General features: G+C 35.2%; 1 protein-coding gene and 2 long non-coding RNA genes across 4 annotated transcripts in view; 2 read left to right on the top strand and 1 right to left on the bottom strand.

Moving 5' to 3' along the window:
* LOC127881735 (uncharacterized) overlaps positions 1-24350 on the top strand; it is a 132843-nt gene that overhangs the window by 102585 nt on the left and 5908 nt on the right. The window contains exon 1 of one of the 2 annotated variants that reach the window (XM_052429818.1): positions 24002-24059. The exons of the other annotated variant lie outside the window; for it this stretch is intronic. The gene's annotated coding sequence lies outside the window, so the exon portion shown is untranslated. Of the gene's footprint in view, positions 1-24001; positions 24060-24350 lie in introns of those variants that run through there. 2 annotated transcript variants of the gene reach the window in all.
* The window catches only part of LOC127881740 (uncharacterized), a 128555-nt gene that overhangs the window by 101890 nt on the left and 2315 nt on the right, over positions 1-24350 (bottom strand). The window lies entirely within an intron of this gene.
* Positions 1-24350, top strand: part of LOC127881741 (uncharacterized) — a 127106-nt gene that overhangs the window by 95107 nt on the left and 7649 nt on the right. The window lies entirely within an intron of this gene.

Below are 24350 nucleotides of genomic sequence, written 5' to 3' on the forward strand. Positions count from 1 at the left end.
CATATCATAATATATATATATATATATATATATATATATATATATATATATATATATATATATATATATATATACATATATACATACATATATACATATATATATATATATATATATATATATATATATATATGTACTGTGCACGGTACTTACCGAAAAGAAAGGCGCAACTTCAAAAACGTCCCTCTCGTACATAAACTGGAGCGTTTTATATCCAGAATACGAGAACACTGTGTACGATCCCTTACACAAATAATCAGACAAGTACTTTGTCTGGCTATGTCCCACTACTAAAGGCATTGTTAGTAAATAAAATCAAACACAACAATTCGAGCACAAGGTCAATTAACACACTTTATATCAACACCGATTCATAAAATGTTTATATGATTTATATCGTGATCAAAGCTAGACTTGTATTGCAGTTATGATTTTTTTCTTAACAAAAAACTTCTTATTTAAGTATTCGGATCGGAACGGTTTGACAACAAGCTGTATATCTACCCAAGACCCAAATCTTCGATTGACAGTAAGTAAGAACAACATGCCAAGAGCAGATATACAAGGGTGGCACTAACCTGTGATCGCGACCATTGTATCCTTAATTGGCAGTTGTTGTTACTGTGTCCCCGGAAAATTTCAGGGTATTGCATGAACCATGTCACGAAATTGACATTTAACTGGTAATATCAATGTCAAAAGTAGCAGTAACAGACATAGTTACCGTGACTTAGTGGTCTAAGGTGCCCATCTACCTACCCAGGGGTTGTGGATTGATATCGCATCTTTTCATATTGGTATTAACACGGCCGTAGGAATAGGTCCATTGTTTACATTACAATGGTATCAAATAATGTATGGTCGGTTGGGAAAGTGATGATTTTATCACCTTTTCCGGGTAGTCCTATAGGCATTTGCGCGTGTAAAAAACGTTAAAATAGACTTTGACCGCGATTTACAGGCTGAATCTGAACCTGCCTTAAAATATTTTTAGATGGTTAGAAACTGTGGAGGTTCTCCTGTACTACAATACCATTATAATTAATATCGAGTCAATAATACTGTTTTATAACCCCGTTTACCTTTTCCGGGTTTTCCTTAAGGCATTTCCGTGTGTAAAAAAACCCGTTAAAACAGGCTGACTTTGACCGGGATTTACAGGCGGACTCTGACCCTGCCATAATTTATTTTGACATGGTTAATAAGTGTGGAGTATCTTCTTTACAACGGTACCATTATAATTAATATCGGACGAATAATAATGCATTTATAACCATTTCGCTTTGATGCTTCGCCTTATTTCATATTATGCTTTCTCACAATATTTTTTACATATTTAGAAACAGTGGAACAATACCGTAACAACGGTACCAAAAATGTATGGTCGGTTGGGAAAAGGATGCTTTTATAACCCCTTTTAGCTATTCCGTGTTTTCCTCAAGACATTGTTCTGTGTTAAAAAAAACACGGTATTTTTCGGTCAACTTTTACCGCACAGCGATTTACAGGTTAACACTGTCCCTGCCATAAAATATTTTAACATTATTAGAAACTGTAGAGTATCTTCTTTACAACGGTACCATTACAATTAATATCGGACGAATAATAATGCATTTATAACCATTTATATCGGTTCCTGGTTTTCTTTACGGCATTAGCGTGTGTAAAAAAAATCCGTTAAAACAGGCCGACTTTGTCCGCGATTTACAGGCCGACTACGACCCTGCCATAAAATATTTTGATATGGTTAGAATCTGTAGAGGATCTTCTTTACAACGGTACCATTATAATTAATATCGGACGAATAATAATGAAGTTATAACCATTTATATCGGTTCCGGGTTTTCTTCTCGGCATTTGCGTGTGTAAAAAAAACGTTAAAACAGGCCGACTTTGTCCGCGATTTACAGGCCGACTACGACCCTGCCATAAAATATTTTGATATGGTTAGAATCTGTAGAGGATCTTCTTTACAACGGTACCATTATAATTAATATCGGACGAATAATAATGAAGTTATAACCATTTATATCGGTTCCGGGTTTTCTTCTCGGCATTTGCGTGTGTAAAAAAAACGTTAAAACAGGCCGACTTTGTCCGCGATTTACAGGCCGACTACGACCCTGCCATAAAATATTTTGATATGGTTAGAATCTGTAGAGGATCTTCTTTACAACGGTACCATTATAATTAATATCGGACGAATAATAATGAAGTTATAACCATTTATATCGGTTCCGGGTTTTCTTCTCGGCATTTGCGTGTGTAAAAAAAAACGTTAAAACAGGCCGACTTTGTCCGCGATTTACAGGCCGACTACGACCCTGCCATAAAATATTTTGATATGGTTAGAATCTGTAGAGGATCTTCTTTACAACGGTACCATTATAATTAATATCGGACGAATAATAATGCATTTATAACCATTTCGCTTTGATGCTTCGCCTTATTTCATATTATGCTTTCTCACAATATTTTTTACATATTTAGAAACAGTGGAACAATACCGTAACAACGGTACCAAAAATGTATGGTCGGTTGGGAAAAGGATGCTTTTATAACCCCTTTTAGCTATACCGTGTTTTCCTCAAGACATTGTTCTGTGTTAAAAAAAACACGGTATTTTTCGGTCAACTTTTACCGCACAGCGATTTACAGGTTAACACTGTCCCTGCCATAAAATATTTTGACATTATTAGAAACTGTAGAGGATCTTCTTTACAACGGTACCATTACAATTAATATCGGACGAATAATAATGCATTTATAACCATTTATATCGGTTCCTGGTTTTCTTTACGGCATTAGCGTGTGTAAAAAAAATCCGTTAAAACAGGCCGACTTTGTCCGCGATTTACAGGCCGACTACGACCCTGCCATAAAATATTTTGATATGGTTAGAATCTGTAGAGGATCTTCTTTACAACGGTACCATTATAATTAATATCGGACGAATAATAATGAAGTTATAACCATTTATATCGGTTCCGGGTTTTCTTCTCGGCATTTGCGTGTGTAAAAAAAACGTTAAAACAGGCCGACTTTGTCCGCGATTTACAGGCCGACTACGACCCTGCCATAAAATATTTTGATATGGTTAGAATCTGTAGAGGATCTTCTTTACAACGGTACCATTATAATTAATATCGGACGAATAATAATGAAGTTATAACCATTTATATCGGTTCCGGGTTTTCTTCTCGGCATTTGCGTGTGTAAAAAAAACGTTAAAACAGGCCGACTTTGTCCGCGATTTACAGGCCGACTACGACCCTGCCATAAAATATTTTGATATGGTTAGAATCTGTAGAGGATCTTCTTTACAACGGTACCATTATAATTAATATCGGACGAATAATAATGAAGTTATAACCATTTATATCGGTTCCGGGTTTTCTTCTCGGCATTTGCGTGTGTAAAAAAAAACGTTAAAACAGGCCGACTTTGTCCGCGATTTACAGGCCGACTACGACCCTGCCATAAAATATTTTGATATGGTTAGAATCTGTAGAGGATCTTCTTTACAACGGTACCATTATAATTAATATCGGACGAATAATAATGAAGTTATAACCATTTATATCGGTTCCGGGTTTTCTTCTCGGCATTTGCGTGTGTAAAAAAAACGTTAAAACAGGCCGACTTTGTCCGCGATTTACAGGCCGACTACGACCCTGCCATAAAATATTTTGATATGGTTAGAATCTGTAGAGGATCTTCTTTACAACGGTACCATTATAATTAATATCGGACGAATAATAATGAAGTTATAACCATTTATATCGGTTCCGGGTTTTCTTCTCGGCATTTGCGTGTGTAAAAAAAAACGTTAAAACAGGCCGACTTTGTCCGCGATTTACAGGCCGACTACGACCCTGCCATAAAATATTTTGATATGGTTAGAATCTGTAGAGGATCTTCTTTACAACGGTACCATTATAATTAATATCGGACGAATAATAATGAAGTTATAACCATTTATATCGGTTCCGGGTTTTCTTTTCGGCATTTGCGTGTGTAAAAAAAAACGTTAAAACAGGCCAACTTTGTCCGCGATTTACAGGCCGACTACGACCCTGCCATAAAATATTTTGATATGGTTAGAATCTGTAGAGGATCTTCTTTACAACGGTACCATTATAATTAATATCGGACGAATAATAATGAAGTTATAACCATTTATATCGGTTCCGGGTTTTACCATAAAGATTTCCGGATAGTTCCGGGTTTTATACCTCGCCACTGTCACGTGCATTTGAAAAACCGAATTACATGTAGTCTCCGAAATAACCTCTTTTATTCGGCGTAAGCTGTATTAAACTAGCTTTTCACCTTAGCCTGACCTTTGTTAGCGTCCAATAGAATTCAAATAAAACTACAGATGAATACACTTCATTGACTGCATTGGCTGATTTGAGAATACGACCAGAACATTGGAAACATGTCCGCGTCGTTGTAACACTGTTTTACTGCGTGTTCAGCATGAAACGATTTTATATCTAATGAAAAGGCTTAATAGATAGAACAGTTTTACACTCAATCTCGACATCAATACAGTTTGTGCGTTCACCTTTTATTTTCAGAAGATTTTCAGCGCGAGAACGTTTTCACTTAAAGGCTATTTTCTCATATTTATTACTAACTTCCATATTCATGTCAACATGTTAAAGTATAGAGAGCAGTGGAAGCGAAGACTCACTTTAATGGATTGCATTTCAACTCGCGAGGTATATCGGGCCAATTTGCGGCCACTGTGTGTGAATGTCAGAGTTTACATACAGATCATCGCTGCGTCTCTAACCTATGTGCTGATCGGAGTTCGCGGCCAGGAAAATAATCGTTACATAATAAAGACGCTATAGCGTGAACTAGGTGAACTGCAATTTTCTTTAGACCAGACAGATGTTAAATGAAGATATCCAGCGATATCATATGGTATGTCAATAATAGATTCTTAATGTGTTTTACAACAATACCATGATAAATATTATTTTTAATTAATTTAACAAGAATTATGCCATCATATTGACTAATGAATTAAGCATGAGCGCAATGATTCTCGATACTGTTAAAAATCGAATTAAATAGCAACGCCAGACAAACCACTAAAACAGGTTTGTTCGAAGAACGCGCGTATAAATATTTAAAATATATACGGATACTTCGCGTGTGGCCGGTTGACTCATATTTTTTAATCTCACTTCCATTCTTCTTTTGGTTTTCTGTTTTGTATCTATACGTTTATGACCAGCAATATGTAATAATGTAAAATAAGCCGCGAAAACTCCGCGTATCATCCCGTACTGCGTTTGCTGCAGCTAAGAACTGCACAGAAAAAGACATTTGCTATCTTTGATCTCATTCATTGAAGTCTTTACCTTTCATTAACTGCAACCACAATCAACGCCGTATATCTTTTTTTAAAGATATTTCTTGTATATATTAAAGCATAGGCAATTCCAAAGAGGGCGGACGCGGCGTACGCTCCCGGCCCTAAAATCGCCAAAGTAAAGTCAATTCATTAGATGTTTCACACTTAACTAGATCTAAATCTATTTCATCTATTTAAACTCAGTTTTCTTCTTTTCCGTACACACCATGTCCCACTAATCACAGACAATCGCTAAATGTTTTAAACTTTAAATTAAAGTAATATTACTACTCAAAATCAACGAAAATCTCGTACAATTTTTCGTAAAATAAATTCAACCAATTAATATCAGTTTTCCTTATGGCAATTGCCGAAATTTCAACGCCAGATGTTGCCTGTTAAAATAGATGTTTGTAGATACAAAATGCTCGTTTTTATGCTCCCCCAAATATTTTTTTTTTGGGGGGGGGGGGGAAGCAAATAGTCGCCGCTTCGTCTGTCCGTCCGTGTGTCCGTCCGTCCGTGCACAATTTTTGTCCGGGCTATTTCTCAGCAACTAATGACCGGAATTCAATGAAACTTTATAGGAAGCTTCACTACCAAGAGGAGATGTGCATATTATCAGCGGGTTCTGGTCGGATGATTTTTCACAGAGTTATGGCCCTTTGAAATTTTCCATTAATTGTACATACTTGTCCGGGCTATTTCTCAGCAATTAATGACCGGAATTCAATTAAATTATATGGGAAGCTTCACTACCAAGAGGAGATGTGCATATTATCAGCCGGTTCTGGTCGGATGATTTTCCACAGAGTTATGGCCCTTTGAAATTTTCCATTAACTGTACATATTGTGCAATTCTTGTCCGGGCTATTTCTCAGCAACTAATGACCGGAATTATATGAAACTTTATGGGAAGCTCCACTACTAAGAGGAGATGTGCATATTATCAGCCGGTTCTCGTCGGATGATTTTTCACAGAGTTATGGCTCTTTGAAATTTTCCATTGTACATATAGTGCAATTCTTGGCCGAGCTATTTCTCAGCAACTTATTACGGGAATTCAATGAAACTTTATGGGAAGCTTCACTACCAAGAGGAGATGTGCATATTATCAGCCTGTTCACGTATGATGATTTTTCGCAGAGTTATGGCCCTTTGAAATTTTCCATTGTACATATAGTGCAATTCTTTTCCGAGCTAAATTCTCAGCAACTTATTACGGGAATTCAATGAAACTTTATATGAAGCTTCACTACCAACAGGAGATGTGCATATTATCAGCCGGTTATGGTCGGATGATTTTTCACAGAGTTATGGCCCTTTGAAATTTTCTATAAACTGTACATATAGTGCAATTCCGGGCTATTTCTCCCCAACTACTGACTGTAATACAATGCAGCTTTATGGGAAGCTTAACTACCTTGAGGAGATGCGCATGTTATTAGTGGGTTCTGGTTTGATGATTTATTTAGAGAATTATGGCCCTTTGCAGAGGCGTATTTAGATTTTTTTCCGAGGGGGGGGGGGGGCTCAACTGGGGAGGGTGCGGGAGGGATGTCCCCTTCGTTGATTTTTTTTAATGGTACCTTCAAATGATGCAATTTCATGCTATCTAACCAGCATTTTGCATGATAAAAGTGCATGTAAAACAAGAACTTGAGTTCAGACATCAAGTGTGACAGACACACAGACAGACAGACACACAGGGGTAAAAATAAATGTCTCTCAAACCAGTATTTTGTTTTAATAACATTACTACGCTTGAAAATAATTATAGACACGACTAAAATAAGGAAAAAACAGTTTAATTGCATTAAAAAATCTTACTTCAACTTAAATAGTCCAAATGTATGCCTTTTCCGTGCATTTTTTCGGTACTCTTCATTAAACTTGCGCATAAATTGCAGACCACTGCGCTAGTGTAACACATAATTTCAAGTATATGATTTATTTTAAAGAAAACTAGTTTACTTTTTCACGATTCCCAGAAATTGTTGCATGGAACAATCTGTGCGCGACCATCGCGAAAATATGAGACATGGCGATATCCACATGTTCAGTGGGTATACCCTGTCCCGATTTGATGATAATTTTATCAAATCTTTTAATAGTAATATATATGCCGAAATTGTATGGGAACAAATTGCGAACGTTGTTGGGTGTTTTCAGTTCTTGAGCACTTTTTCATGTCAATGTTGCTCAAAAGAAGATCGACCGTTGAAACAAAAACTTGTTAAATGGTAAATAAAAGTTATAAAAAAAGTAAAATTAATCTTTCGGTTTCTCTAAATGTGTTCAGTGAATCGAATTTTCGAAGTTTTGTTGACCCCATGTCTATTGCAATCGAGTACTCTCGCTTGTCGGATGTTACCTCTCGACTCAAGGTAAACAACACGCGAAGTGTATGTCATTTGCGGATGTGTATGGAACTATCGGCTTTGTGTGGTTAAACACGCTGTAAATAAACAATTTTGACATGGATTTAATAGGAATGAAATAAATCTTTTTAGGTACATCGTTTATTGCGACAATGTTTGAATTCATTCAGAAATTATTTTAGTTGTTTCCTTAACCGCTCGACTGAAGGTAATTGGTGGATATTGTTTTTCCCAAGTCCCATGCGGCAGCCATTTGTAAACATTTACCTATAGCTAAATGTATCGATGAATTTCATAAGTTGAATGTATCTCCTTCAGCCAATCAAATAGCGCAGTTTATCACTTACAGTCAATGAAGCGTGCAGTTAAGCTGGCGAAGTGTTCACATGCCTGGGGGCTAATCACACAAATTGACAGCTGTTAATGGCCTAATTAGGGGCATATGACAGGAAATACACTAGTGGATTGGAACTGTAAGGGGCTCATTTTTTTATAAATCATATCTAGCCAGCCAGCTGGGGGGGGGGGGGGGCTTTAGCCCACCTAGCCCCCCACCTAAATACGCCTCTGCTTTGAAATTTTTAAGTTGCTAAACCATCCATCGTATTATTTTGTCCAAAGTTATGCCCCTCAAGACGTTTCCTTTTATCTGAATATACAGTGCAATATTGTGACAAAAAACCTTTGGGGAGCATCATCCGTCTTCGACGGTTTCTTGTTATTATTGTTTTGCATATTTAAAGGGATCTTTTCACGCTTTGGCAAATTGACAAAATTGAAAAAAGTTGTTTCAGATTCGCAAATTTTCGTTTTAGTTATGATATTTGTGAGGAAACAGTAATGCTGAACATTAACCATGATCTAATATAGCAATTATATCAAAGACCTATCAATATACAAAGATAAGCGTTATCGGGTTATCGCGGATTTTCTCCCGGAGGGAACGAGATTTAGTCACGTGGCCAAAGGCTAAGTACAACGAATAGTTCGTCTGTAACGAGATCGTCAGTAACGTGTCGATTGATTCGCAAAATATGAACGGTTATCAAATCAAATGAACGTAACTTGCTGGTGTCTTTGGTGGTACAGAATACTGCTTTAAATAATTAAATGACCGATGCAATAAAAATAATCTTTATGGTAATAAAATTATTTAATTAATTTTAATGTCACTAATTCATCGGTTCAAAGAATCATCAAAAATTATTTATTCTAAATTTTAAGTCAAATAAGCGTCCAATTTTGCAGTCATGCATGCGGGAAATATTGTATGTACGCTAAAAAGAAAAATCTTATGACACATTAGTAATTGTTGTAGTTATTAGTAGCACAGATCTATCCTTAAACAATGTTTATTGGTGGATATTTCCGTAGAGATTCATTGATCTATTAATAAACATGTTTATTTAAGATCCGAGATTAAACAAAGAAGACGCCTAGAATATTGTAATAAAACGAAACGAGTAGTTAAAAATTCTTGTTATTTAAATCACTTTTCAGACATATTGAAGGAGCATTCACGGTAGTTTAGATTAAAACCGGCGCCAGTTGAACGTCTACTGAAGGAGAATCTCGGGAAGTTAGCAGGCCAGTGTAGCTTCAACAGGTGTCAGATTAGTACACTTGCATATTAGGTTGACAGATTTCGCACCTTTTTTAACATGATTTCCCAAAATAAGGCCCCGTGACCCCGGGACAGACCCCCGGGTTAACCTACACAACATTCCTACAAACGTATTAGTTTTAACATAAGAATATCATATCATTTTTCATGTACACCATATTCACATGGCAAAATATAACAAAACCGATTTTTTTTCATGGGATGATGATTTAGACCTCGATGAAATTTTAGGAGAATATACAGCAGACGAAGATGCTATTGATAATTCAAATGGGAAGCAAATTGCAATTTATATTTGTCCAGAGTGCAAAATGGAGTATAAAAGTATTTCCGGGTTCCGGGGTCACGTCTTGAAAAAGCATGACACAAATCTCAAAGGTACGCTATAACGGGTTTCCATGTATCTCTTTAAAATTCAGAAGTCGAAACAGCGGTTATTAAAATAGTTCTTGTTTTAGGAAATAGACCATTAAAGTAAGGAAAACAGGAAAAATTAAATACCTAACAATATACTGATACGTCTTTGGAAAAACGGACAAATTACGTAAATAACTTAAGCCCCGTTTTCCTATGCTTCTTTCGCATTTTGTAGCCTTACGCACACATTTAAATTCTCTGTAGACATTCAAATTATTATATACGTTAAAAGCAATAAAAGGTGTCCATGCTGAATTGCATTGAGCAAAAGTATACCGTAGTACCTAAGCAGAACGTATCCCCCATCGAGGGTAAACGTTGCATAGAATTAACAAACGAAAAAAACGCATGTAAATTATTTGATAGTTTAATAGCATATTTAACAACATACAACATTACACAACAGTTAATAATAAATTAACGAAATACCTTTTATTGAAGAAATGTTTCATTTCACGAGTGGCGTTTCGAGAAAACTGGACATAATGCTTGTGCGTAGTTTCATCCCAGATTAGCCTTTGCAGTCCACCAAGGCTAATCAAGGACGACCCTTTACGCCTTAATTGGTTTTTTACTAAGAAGAGACTTTATTTAAACGAAAAATGTCATATAAGCGAAAAGTGTCGTCCCTGGTTAGCCTGTATGAACTGCACAGGCTAATCTGGAATGACAATTTACGCAAAAACATTATGTCCAATTTTCTCAGAACGAGATTCATATAATGAAAGAACAACATTTCTGTAACATTTTTGTGTTAAACAGGTGACCAACGTGGATACTTTGCAAGATCTGTACAGATTAAAACAAAATAAATACGGTCAAGTCTAATACATATAGTTTATTCATATTAATTACTTCTTGCAGCTGCAGACTACAGAAAGAGTTCACAGCAAGTCTCCTACAAAGTTCCATTATCACAGAAACCCTGTCAAATAACAATGGCAGATCTGTCCAAATGACATGACTACGAGTTACTGGTTTTCTATGCACGAACAAATTGCATTTGAAGTCGGAGTGCACCTCTATGGACAGTTTTACGGAGGCAGCATCACCGTGCGAGTACATCTGCATCAATGTCAATTTGCTTCTGTCTTTACGAACCATGAAATCCTGACTGATATTTTCCTGAACTTCAGTCTGTAGTTTTAAAAAGTCAACACAATCAACCTCCACCTCCTCAATGTCACATTCCTGATGATTTAGTGTCGTTCTCCCATTTGCATTCTGTTCAAAGTCTTCCAAAAATCCACAATTCAAAATGTCCGTCTCATCTTCCAGGTTCATTATGTCTGGACCATTATCAATGAATCCTGTATTCAGCAACCCTGAATCATCATCTAAACGAACACAGTATTCCCCTCATCACAGGTTTGGACATAAACATTACTACATGTTGGACTGTTGCCAGAACATGAATCATTTGACAATCCCGATAGAGCAGGGTTTTTTTCTTCGATAGAGCAGGTATTTTCCATAGGTACTTCTGTGTACAAAAGCCCTTATTGCGTTTCTTCCACAGCATCCTGCAAAAAATAAATGTTCATATAAATGTACATATTATATGTGCAGATATGGTTTCATCAACATAAAGTATGCGTGAGAGAAATTGAAGTATGAACATGTAATAATAATCGTCCACATACTAATCGTAATAATAACATTAGTATCCTCTTAAACAAAAATGAGAACAGAACTTATTCATTTATTCACAATAAACAGTTTTGTTTTTCATGTTTAGCAGAAGCATAAGAAGAAATATTTATAAATAGTAGAAGAAGTAGTAGTTGTAGCAGCAAAGCAGCAGTAGCAGAAGAAACATATTTGCAGTAATAATTGTAGAAGAAATTCTGACGATTCATGATTTTTAGCAAAGGTTACTTATTAAATACTTAATGGTTAGGCCTGCGCTTTTAAATTATTGATGAATAAGCAATTGACGCAACTTACTATTGACCAAGGTTAAAACAATATAACACAGATTTCAATAAACCATAACGGTGTTTCGCAAAGACATATCGCTCCGATTTGCTCGTACCATATAACAAAGCGTTGCTTTTAATAAAGAGGAAATTGTATCATAAAATGCAATCTACGAGGATCAACCACTACATATAATTTAAAATCAACATTGTTATAAAGTGTAAACATTTCAAAGGCCGATCTTTTATCCTGGTCCGAAACTTATGTTTTATAGTTCATTTACATGTAATATCTGTTTGATCGGAAATTATACCCACTGGATGAACCGTCTGCTGAATCGACATTTAAAATTACGCATGCATTGTTATTCACTTAGCACCATAAAACTTTAGTATTGGTATTGTTAACAATACTTTTAAAGAGACATTTTATTTTCTTATTTGACTAAATTCGTTTTAATCGCTGATTGCCAATGTAAGAAAACCTTCAATAGGCGTATTTGATTGGAAAGGTTTTATTACAACCTTTGTGAAGATCAGAGTTCACTGAACCAGCGAGACCATCTTTCTTATTGTGTCCTGTTAAATCCACTTTTTACCTCCATATCGAATGTTGTTACATGCATATGCTGACTTTTGTTTTATTTATCTGATTATGCATTAGACGCGATGTGTTTTTTTCCGGTTCAATGATCAAAGCCAAATGATTTTTTTTAATTTAGTTATTTGTTTACTTTAAAAAGAGTGTAAAAGTGCACATTTATTCAAAATATACTCGCAAAATTCTCAAGACGATTTTATTGAAATAAGTCCTTCAGTCCTTAATAAGCAAAACATATTGAAGTAAAACAAACATTTTACAAGCTCAAAACAATCTTATTATGACAATATCAGAGAAACCTCTGGGAAAAATGAGATTAATGCGTGTGCGTTAAGTGTGGTCCTTTATAATCCAAATATTAATTTAAAGCGAAAATGGTCACCCCTAATTGGCCTGTCGGACTGACCATTCTTATCTGGGATGACACTACACGCATGCATGTCCGAAACATTTAAGTATATGTAATACAAGAAGAGATATCCAAGTGTTCACTAAATTAAGTGCTATGAGTTAAGTCTACCAATGTAGCAATATGAAAATGAAACAAAAAAAGGCTACAATTAACCAAATCTATCCACAAATAGCAAAGTTATTCAAAAAGGCGTCCAAGCTATTTTTGAAGTCTTCCCTTCTCAATGTGTAAATGTATGAAACATGTAAGTGTATGTCTTACACAAAGAGATATTCAAGTGTGTACTAAATATAGTGCTATGAGTTTAGTCTTCCACTGTAGCAATATGAAAATGAAACAAAATAAGTCTACATTTAACCAAATCTATCCACAAATAGCAAAGCTATACAAAAAGGTGTCCAAGCTAATTTTGAAGTCTTCCCTTCTCAATGTGTACATGTCCGAAACATTTAAGCATATGTCTTTCAAGAAGAGATATTCAAGTGTGTACTAAATATAATGCTAAGAGTTTAGTCTACCAATGTAGCAATATGAAAATGAAACAAAATAAGTCCAAAATAAAACAAATCTATCCACAAATAGCAGAGTTATACAAAAAGGCGTCCATGCTATTTTTGAAATCTTCCCTTCTTAATGTTTCAATGTCCGAAACATATAAGTATATGTCTTAAAAGAAGAGATATTCAAGTCTGTACTAAATATAGTGCTATGAGTTTAGTCTACCAATGTAGCAATATGAAAATGTAACAAAATAAGTCTACAATTAACCAAATCTATCCACAAATAGCAAAGCTATACAAAAAGGCGTCCAAATTAATTTTGAAGTCTTCCCTTCTCAATGTGTACATGTCCGAAACATTTAAGTATATGTCTTTCAAGAAGAGATATTCAAGTGTGTACTAAATATAGTGCTAAGAGTTCAGTCTACCAATGTAGCAATATGAAAATGAAACAAAATAAGTCCAAAATGAAACAAATCTATCCACAAATAGCAGAGTTATACAAAAAGGTGTCCATGCTTTTTTTGAAATCTTCCTTTCTCAATGTTTCAATGTCCGAAACATTTAAGTATATGTCTTTCAAGAAGAGATATTCAAGTGTGTACTTAATATAGTGCTATGAGTTTAGTCTACCAATGTAGCAATATGAAAATGAAACAAAATAAGTCTACAATTAACCAAATCTATCCACAAATAGCAAAGCTATACAAAAAGGCGTCCAAGCTAATTTTGAAGTCTTCCCTTCTCAATGTGTACATGTCCGAAACATTTAAGTATATGTCTTTCAAGAAGAGATATTCAAGTGTGTACTAAATATAGTGCTAAGAGTTCAGTCTACCAATGTAGCAATATGAAAATGAAACAAAATAAGTCCAAAATGAAACAAATCTATCCACAAATAGCAAAGTTATACAAAAAGGCGTCCAAGCTATTTTTGAAGTCTTCCCGTCTCAATGTTTCAATGTCCGAAACATTTAAGTATATGTCTTACAAGAAGAGATATTCAAGTGTGTACTAAATATAGTGCTATGAGTTTAGTCTACCAATGTAGCAATATGAACATGAAACGAAATAAGTCCAAAATGAACCAAATCTATCCATAAACAGCAAAGTTATACAAAAAGGCGGCAAATATATTTCTGAGGTATTTGCATGCAAAACTGCAACTACAAAAAAACTTTCAGAACATTAACTTAAATTTCAAGTATATGTTTTACAACAAAAAATAAATCATTCTCAATATAAATAAATCTATGCTTGAAATTACTGTCTGTTATCCAAAAAATAACTGAATATTGCAATTTGTTTAATTTTTATTTACACTCAACAGATATGTACTGTGTGTGTGTGTGTTTTTTTTATATTAAATACTCTTTCACAAAAAGTTGAAAAACGAACATTATATAAATTTATAACAAAGGCTTTTTATGGCGAAGACATTAAGTTAAATACATTCAAGACATTATTTAGTTTTCAGTTGTTTTAAGCTTACTCGTAAATGACTATGGAAACTAGTCGAAAGAAGCTGATTTGCGAAACCTTCCCCCACCCGCTTGCCACTACGTTGTATTTCAATATAGCGATATAATAACCAAATTATCTGCACAGTTACATCGTAATTAGATTAATTATTGACGTTTACACTTATTGATACAATACAGCGATGGGTGGTTAATTGATATTCGATAATACTAACCTTAAAGTCAATAAAGACAGGTGTGAAAACGATAACGATGATGGCAATTGTTTACACGACTCGGCTTCTAAATGGCGTCGTCTGCTCGATTGATGTCACGTGATCTAGATCTCGATTCCGCCGCTCGAATTTCCGATAATTTCTATTGGTCTGATGGATGTTACCAATCTTTGTATATTGATAGGTCTTTGATTATATGCATGTTTTGACGATTTTAAAACCTAAAAATTATAAAGCGTTGCAACGCGAAACGATTGAATAATTTGGAGAGTTCTGTTTTTGTCGTTAAATTTTGTGAAACTACGAAGATTGCTTATATAAGGTATAAAATACTCCAAATATGTGTACTCGGCGGAATAGCTCAGTAGGCATAAGCGTTTTTACTTCAGGACTCTGGCAGGACTCTAGGGGTCACTGGTTCGAAACCTGGTCCGGGCAATGTTCTTTTCCTTTTTTAAATTTTATTCTTGATTTTTTACTGGAGCTTTTACGATCCAATGTTTACATTTATCGATATAAAGCATTTAATGAATAAGTTAAAAAATGCCAAAATCTGTGAAAAGGCCCCTTTAATTCCATTTTAATTTCCCGCAAAGATATATATTCATACGACACATGAACACTAACATGGTTTTGTGTGTCGTATTAATATATATATTGGCGGGCAATTAAAATGGAATTAATAGTGTCACAAATAAATAAAAACGAGCATTTTGTATCTACAAAATATCTATGTAATCATACCACATCTAGCGTTGAAAGTGTGGATATTGCTATAGAGACACTGATGGTTTAGGTGTTAATTTTATTTTACGAAATACTTTACGAAATTTTCGTTGATTTTGAGCGTTTTAGAGGCTTTAACTTTAGACTCTCTGTCGCCCGGTTTTTCAAGTCGAACTTTGCGATTCTGATGTATCCCTCTTTTTGCAAATTGATTCCTTTTTCGCTTCATTTTATGTCAACAAAGATGGATGCGCCAAAGCCAAAACGAGCGAAAATGCAGAAGACTTTGACTAACCTGATAACCGTTAGTGTGTTCTTGTTTATAGCATTTCGTCCGGCTATATCCATCAATATTACGTATAGACAATGCACTTTTTTGGCATTATAAGATGGTACTTTGATGAAAGTACTTAAGGCGTGACATGCTCGAGAAGTGGTTGTCAAAGCCTTCAAAATCACTAAAATCGTGGAGCTGCAGGGAGGCTTTGCCCCCCTGGACCCCATAGCAGGGCTTTGCCCTGCACCCAGCAGGGGCCCTAGCGCCCCCGCCCCCTAGACCCCCAGCAAATCTTTCAATATCCCGCCCTCTCCCTAACCAGAAATCCTGGAGTCGCCCCTGTAAAGCCCTATTACTACTCAAAATCAACGAAAATTTCGTACAATTTTTCGTAAAATAAAGTATAGTTTGAAAATCAGTGTTCCTTATGGCAATTGTCGAAATTTCAACGCCAGATGTGGTCTGGTAAAATAGATGTATGTAGATACAAAATGCTCGATTGTATTATTGTTTTGCATATTTAATTCCATTTTAATTTCCCGCAACGATATCTATTCATTCTACACATGAACATCAACATCGTTCCATTTTAGTGTTCGTGTGTCGTATGAATAGATATATTCGCGGGAAATTAAAATGGAATTAATAGTGTCAAAAATAAATAAAAACGAGCATTTTGTATCTAAAAAAATCGCTATAGAGGCTTTAACGTACGGAAGTGTACACATAAAGAAATATGTATGGTTGGCAAATACATATGTGTTCTTCATATGTTGTTGTTCATAAGAATCGCGTCATCAAAACGATTCTAATGCGTAGCCATAAACTTAAAAAGAGTACAGCACTTACATATAGAACAGAGGAATATTCCGAAATCTTGAAGCAATGTATAAAAGGCCACACGTGCTTGACTTAACGCTATTGGGAACTAATTCTTCAGAACAAAACTGGATTGCTTTTGTATTGCCTGCTTACTATCACAGTAATCCAAAGCGAATTCTGCATTTCTGTTATATAAGGCGGGCAATAGAGCAATCCTTGTAGTTCCACAAAATATAACGACAAAAACATAACTTTCCAATTTATTCAATCGTTTCGAGTTGCAACGCTTTATAACTTTCAGGTTTTTAAATCGCCAAAAGATGCATATAATGGCTATTTTGGAGCATGGTAAATGTTCAGTATTACTGTTTCCTCACACATATCATTACTTAAATGAAAATTTGCGAATCTGAGACAACTTTGTTTTAATGTTGTCAATTTACCAAAACGTGAAAAGGCCCCTATTATAAGCTTGTTTAATCTCACAGTTCTCACTTTATAAAAAGATGAACATGAGTTCACCAATAACTACAGATATTCTAAAGACAACGACAAAAATGCTTTAAAATCGTTTGTACCGAATATATTAAAAAAAGAAATATCTTTTAAAAACATATATCGGGCGTAAATATGGACTTGGAAATACAGTTTAAAAAATTGACGTTTCTAAACAATTAAATTGAAAGCAAAAGTTTAACTTGTGTTTGTTTTTCACTTGTTAGTCGCATATGTACCGCATGCATTTAACGAAAAACCTTCAAGAAGTGTTGGAAAGTTTTTGTTTTTTTTTTCAAATTATAGAAGTTGTAATTTATTTGATGGCTATCCATGACAATTACGACGGTAATTCTCATTATTTCCGGTGTTCGTTGGAAAGTAGGTCATATTTCTTTCAGGATGATGCTATACTTAACACACAATTATGTTAGTTTGTTTATGGATTAATAGTAGCTTTATCAAAACGCTTATTTTTTAATAAAATGTAAAAATATTTTAAGAACAATATGAGCAAGAGTTTCGTTTTTTCCTTTAAGTTTCTTTTAAGAACAAGCACATGCGCACAGTAACAAATCTTAGCAACCATTCAGAAGGGCCGATACTATGAAACAATTGTACATGAAACAGATTACTACAGGGGTCTGAGTCTAGCCATTATTGTGTCAAAACATGGCCGATGTAAATGCAGTTTTCGTTGTTATGTCCAAGAATACACATTTAACTGTAGATTTACATTTAACACATGCGTGTTTTGTATTTGTTTACTTCCAATATTCTTATGTATTCATTAAGAGGGCCGATGCTACGGATAGACTTGCTACTACGGGAGTTCACATCATATGTGTCCTCGCATGGCTTTTTATGAATGGATTTATTCACTATCGAAATATATCGTATGTTAATATTTTATTAGCACACAGTTTGCTTTCAAAGCACACTTTCACAGTCGTGTCATGAGAAAATGGGTCTTATGACGTTTCGGCTAGCGTAGCTCAAGCCCGGCCCGTGCATTTGCGAAGTCTGGTCACGGGCGATGCTGTCTGCTGTACAATTACTCAAGGTTTTATTGTATCGTTATGTATCTCCTGACCAGACTGAGAGATGCGCAGACTGAGTGGGCTATAGCTATAATGATGAGATAAGATCCGTTTTCGCATGACGAGGGTTAAAAAATCTCATTGCGAATCGTAAATGGCTCATTTTAGCACAATGCTTTTCGATATAAAAATGAATTCAAAATAGCAAATATAGCAAACTGGCAAATCAGGGCAGCCTATTAAGGCGTCCAGGAACGATTTCCAGACGTGCTGACCGAGAACGACAAACATTTGTGGTTAGATTATTGAACGAGTTTCCTCTTATCGTGACCCTATGCTATTTCGGTAGTGTTTGTTTTCACATTTGGAGGCAAAAATGTGTTTATCGATACTCAAATGTCGTCCCCTGTGGATTTAGTGACTGATGACAGACCCTGAAATTCTACGAGATGGATGTTAACGCGTAATTGTAACTGGGTCACAATTTGTGTCTATGTGTCGTTTTTACACGCAGATAATTGTCCAGAATTCCTTACACTGAACAGTGTTACATCCTTTACGTTGTGCACAGACACGTCGATGTAACCAAAGTTCAGGGGATTTCTCTCGAATAAGCCTATGAAATATTCGATGTATTCGTTTGTGTCTGCTGGCGTTATGTTAAATATTTATAACGTCATTTAGGGTGAAAAGCTGGGTAAAACAGCTATGCCGAAAAGCGCATTGGTGTTCTATACCGACAGAGATGGGTTGACAACTTGACACCGTGTGAATCGCCAGGGAAACAAGCAATTCATCAACACCAAAACAGGATCAACAGCGCTATCTTTATGACTACCTAATTCGTGAGTAACAAGTATTGCTCGCAGATTAACTTTTTATTTATTTGCATCAATTATGTTGCTGTATATTTTGAATTTGTGTCCAAAAAAAACAAAAGTTTTGTAAAGGGAATTTCGATCATTAAATTATACTCTTAGTGTGATAGGTTTCAATATTCCAACAATATTCATTTAATATGATGGTGATTTCCATTATTTATATTGACTGGTTCTCATTATACTATTTTCATAATATTTTCTATGCTTTCAGAACGTCAAAAAGGGACATGTTGTTATTATTTCGTCTAAGTTATCTCTATTACATAAATAGGATGAGCACGCAGATTAAACAGCTTAAAGATTTAGACATGTTCGTTGCGACACACTCTTTATAAATTTGAATGGGCTGTGTTCAGTTCAAACTTGCGATAAAAAAGCTATAACCTAATTTTGAAAAATTAGTTGCGTCTAAGAGAATGCAAAAGCGAACAACTTCAAAGCCTTCAGCGCTTTGATACATCTTGGAAATATAACGACAGCCGCTCCCGACTATGATACAACGACAGCCTCTCCCGACTATGATACAACGACAGCCTCTCCCGACTATGATACAACGACAGCCTCTCCCGACTATGATACAACGACAGCCTCTCCCGACTATGATACAACGACAGCCTCTCCCGACTATGATACAACGACAGCCTCTCCCGACTATGATACAACGACAGCCTCTCCCGACTATGATACAACGACAGCCTCTCCCGACTATGATACAACGACAGCCTCTCCCGACTATGATACAACGTACATATGTCATGTCGATTTCATCATGGCTGATAGTACATGTGTACAAAATATTAAAGCATAATACTGAAAGGTAAAACAGCTTGAGTTCCATGTTCGTGTCTGAATCAAATCTTCTTATCAATGTTAACAAGTTCCTTTTTGTAAGTAAGTGTCATTGAGAAGATGCCCGGAAGATATGAGGCAATCACGTTTGTTTAAAGGGGCCTTTTCACAGATTTTCACAGATTTTGGCATGTTTTGAGGTTTGTAATTAAATGCTTTTTATTGATAAATGTAAACATTTGCTCTCAAAAGCTGCAGTAAAAAAATCAAGAATAATAAAAAAAAAAGTAGCCCTCAACAGGGCTCGAACCACTGACCCCTGGAGTCCTGGAGTAAACAAGTCTACCACTTAGACCACTCGACCATTCTTACGATGTATTTTATACTATATATAAACAATCCTCGTAGTTTCACAAAATATAACGACAACAGCAGAACATTCCAAATTATTAAATCGTTTCGCGTTGCAACACTTTATAATTTTCAGGTTTTTAAATCGTCAAAAGATGCATATAATGGCTATATTAGACCATGGCAAATCTTCAGTATTACTGTTTCCTAACAAATATCATAACTAAATCGACAATTTGCGAATCTGAAACTACTTTTTTCAAATTTTGTCAATTTACCAAAACGTGAAAAGGCCTCTTTAAAGTCCAGGTCACCACTTGAAAGTCATAAAAATCACGACATGGGATGATGGTGTCTCTTTGACTGCGTTGTTGAGGCCAGTATTTTCTCAAATAATTTGTTTCTGAGTAAATCTGAGCAACTTTGAGTTTTCTTCATTATAACGATGAATTACAAAATCACAAAACAATTTTCTTAATTATTAAAGTGATATTATGGGCATTTGTCACTGTTGAATTGAGCTGAAAAGAATAAACAGGTCAAAATAGTTAGTTAAAATGTGGTTACTGACCAATTATCTGCAACTCATCTTGCTACCAGTTGTTTATAAAAATATATATTATATTGTGATATTTTACATGACCAACCCAGTCCTCTAAGCCGAAATGATCCGTAAAACAAAATAGTGTCTTTGTGTCGTATGAACGAATCTGCACTAAAACTCAATTTAGATTCACATCGTAAATCGAATCATTTCTGTCGTCAGTTGTCAAAACGATAGTACGGTTGCTATTCAAATGCATTATTTTTTCTTTCCGGGATATTGTTTTAGTATGCTGATGCTGCATTAACAAATATAAGCGTATATGAAGTGAAAACACCAAAAATAAACAATGGTTGCGATAGACACCTATAAACTGTTAGATGCCCATGATATCACTTTAACACAAAAATGCAATTTAAATACTTAAAGTGGCACGGCCTATGTTGGTGGGGCCTCGGGGTGGGTAATGTGGGCATGGACGGTTGAGATAGACCGTGTTGTCATAAGAGATGTTCAGTATTAATGTGAAGTAAATTGGTGAATAAATAAAGAAGTTATGGTAAAACACAATTTATGGTGGGCGTGGTCTATGTGGGCGGGGCGCCCCAGGGTTTGTATTATCATGTGCGTCGCACGTTGTTTGTAAAATGAGTGAAAATGTCCTCCTTTTACCCCATTTTACCCCCACATTTTTTGACCCAGGGGTCAGAGCAAAATTCTAAATAGTGCACCGTCGCACATATGCTCATAGCTACCATGTGGTTCTAGTGCTAATAGTGTAGGAGGAGATAGTGGCCAGGACAAACGAACAGAACGCGGGGATCAAAATAATATTCCCACGCTTAAGCGTGGGGATAACAAAATATGATAATTCTCGTTTTGCATCAATCTTAGATTTTGAATCTTTAACATGTGTAAAATATACCAATATTCAAATAATGAATTAAATGTTTTTTGTCTGTGATTACTATCTCTCACCAGCATTATGGCTAATCTTTGTGGAGCGAACTACTTATAATGACACATGTGACCAATGATTTCACTTTTTCCCGTGACATTTAAATTTGTTATTCTTGTTTTCAATGACCCAAGGAACAATACGAAGGCAGTTATATTTTCAGTTTTCTTCATATAAGTTTTCATTTGCATTATTCCAAAAAGAGTTTTTTTAAATGTGAAAAAAATCGCTTTAAAGGGATCTTTTCACGGTTTGGTAAATTGACAAAATTGAAAAAAGTTGTTTCAGATTCGCAAATTTTCGGTTAAGTTATGATATTTGTGAGAAAACAGTATTACTGAACATTTGCCATGGTCTAATATAGCAATTATATACATCTTTTGACGATTTAAAAACCTAAAAATTATAAAGCGTTGCAACGCGAAACGATTGAATAATTTGGAGAGTTCTGTTGTTGTCGTTTAAATTTGTGAAACTACGAAGATAGCTTATATAAGGTACAAAATACGAATGTTATGTATGCTTGGCAGGATAGCTCAGTTGGCTGATGCGTTTTTGCTTCAGGATTCCGGGGGTCACTGGTTCGAGCCCTGCTGCGGGCTACTTTTTTTCCCTTTTTAAATTTTATTTTTGATATTTTACTGGAGATTTTAAAATTTAATGTTTACATTTATCAATATAAAGCATTTAATGACAAAATTCAAAACATGTGAAAAGGCCCCTTTAAATATGATAGTATTCAATACATGTATATCCTCGAAACCTTTGTTCCAACGTATGCATGACGTTCTTCCCGATTATCCGCTGGACTAGCAACACTTCGTACTCAGGAGTATTAATGGCATACATTAGTTAATTGTCTGATAAATAATAAATGCGAAAATGCAGCATCTATGTGATTAAATGTGCAAGTGTGCGTACTATACTAAATGAAGACCGATATGCAAGCGTGCTGGCTAGTTTGACGGTGTATATATCCGAGGTATTGCCTTAGGGTAACTTCAACGCGAACCTCTTCGTTAGGGCAGTCATATTGCGATCATGGCTTCACGACTACCACGCGAATTGAAACTTTAAAAGCGCACTATATTTTGTAAATTGTGTGAAGTAACTTCGACCTTTTTTTATCATCACAACTGGTAATGCGAATGTCACGCTCAACAGACACTATATCAGTTATCTTTAACAAAATTGTGAACTATCATGTTCATGTTAAATAATTTTAGACCTATACTTCAATCAAGAAGCTGGGTGGACTCAAATAACTCCACAGCTTAACGACGCCATAAATGTATACCCACGAATGAATCTGTGTGTGGCATTTACAGCATACACAAGTACGGGCAAATCGACAGAATGAGTGACTGAAACACATTTAAAGCGTCTCACGGTCGAATGGTCGCGGATATTGTTATAATACTAACGTGATGTACATTCATGAAATGCGAAAATTAATAATATTAATCTTTAAAATAATAATAATAATAGATCTAATAATAACATAAATAATAATAATCATCATCATCATCAACATCATCTTCATCATCATCATCATCATCATCATCATCATCATCATCATTATTATTATTATCATCATCATCGTCGTCGTCATCGTCGTCGTCGTCTTCATCGTCGTCGTCATCATCATCATCATCATCATCATCATCATCATCATCATCATCATCATCATCATCATCATCATCATCATCATCATCATCATCACCATCATAATTATCATCATTATCATCATTATTATTATTGTTAGAAGTAGTAGTAGTAGTAGTAGTAGTAATATTACTAGTAGTAGTAGTAGTAGTAGTAGTAGTAGTAGTAGTAGTAGTAGTAGTAGTAGTAGTAGTAGTTTGTAACAAAACAAATTCGTGGTTTGTCTAAATCTATGAAAAAATTAATTGCAAGAATCCAACACAATTCACATAAATGTTAACAAATGAGACAGCGGGTTGTGAAAAAATTGGCAGCTTTTTTTCCCACTTGTGAAGGATAAAGACTAGCGATCTTAAAGCAAAACATCCCATACGTCTTTCTTGGATTCACTAAGGCGAACAATGTCCGATTGTGCCCATGCAATGAAACATACAGTCTCCGTCGGCCTATTTTTCAAGGATCGATATGTCTTATGAACTATTAACTCGCTTTAACTCTCACTGAGCCGTATAAATGTAAATACAAGTGGCTTGGTTTTCATATGCGGAATACGTGTGTCGTGTTTACTGGAGAGGAATTGAAAGCTTCAGGTTGGATTTTCAGTCTTTATTTGTTTAATATTCCTAAGGAGTATAGAAGACCCATTATTGCAGATTCACAGTGAAGCATGAGAAATGTTTTGATAATGAAACTAAAGTGTATTTCATCAAACTATATTATATTTTTCTTGTTTTGTCTCCAATATTTTAGCCCCCTTGGCCATCAAACTTCATGTAAAATTAGCAATTTTATATGTATTTATGTGCTTAGCAATTTAAAACGCGTTCTTTCCTTGCTATATGTCGATGTTTTAAATGTGATTTTTAACTAATTATCATCAC

This window comes from Dreissena polymorpha, chromosome 5 (assembly GCF_020536995.1).
Source record: "Dreissena polymorpha isolate Duluth1 chromosome 5, UMN_Dpol_1.0, whole genome shotgun sequence".
Classification (NCBI taxonomy): Eukaryota; Metazoa; Mollusca; class Bivalvia; order Myida; family Dreissenidae; genus Dreissena; species Dreissena polymorpha.